The sequence below is a fragment of the Dipodomys ordii genome, unplaced genomic scaffold (genome assembly GCF_000151885.1).
Source record: "Dipodomys ordii isolate 6190 unplaced genomic scaffold, Dord_2.0 Scaffold3, whole genome shotgun sequence".
Classification (NCBI taxonomy): domain Eukaryota; kingdom Metazoa; phylum Chordata; class Mammalia; order Rodentia; family Heteromyidae; genus Dipodomys; species Dipodomys ordii.
In genome coordinates this window covers 24,869,837-24,870,453 of record NW_012267219.1, presented here as the reverse complement: position 1 = coordinate 24,870,453, position 617 = coordinate 24,869,837, and positions in this window count along the sequence as shown.

Genomic DNA, 617 nt, shown 5'->3' with positions numbered 1-617 from the left:
GGGCCCTAGAGGGCCGCCAGACCCGGGATGGCTCGGTCGGGGCCTCAGGTGTAAGGGTGTCCTCACTTCTGCGGCAGTCATCGCTCTCCTGCCTCCACACGTCGCGGGAGCCGCCCGGCCCCACGCTGAAACAGCCGCGGTGACTGACGGTGTCACCGCCCCGTGCGCCCCAGTCGCCCCTACCTCCTCCTCCTCCTTCTCCTCCTCCTCCTTCTCCTCCTCCTCCCTTCTCCCCCCCCCCTCGCATCGCTACGTCATGGAAACACGGACGTCAGAGGCCGGCCAGCCAATCACAGGCCGCGGCAAGAGGGAAAGGGCGATCTGGAGGGGGCGGGAGCAGGAGCGAGCCGAGGCGCTCCGGGAAGGAAGAGAGGGAGGGGCGCGAGTCCCCCCTCCACCCTCCTCCCGCCCCTCACACAGGCCACCCTTTCCCCTCCGCGCGGCTGCTTCTAATCGTCGGACACGAGCTCGCCAGACGGGAGCGCACTCGCTGGGTCCTCCCCTTAAACGCCCTCTGGGTGCAGCTCTGTTCTCAGTCACGGTCCAAGCTGCGCTGCCTTCGTGCCCGCGCGCGCGCGCTCTCGCCCGCCCTCAGGCTCCCCGCGGGCCGCGTCACG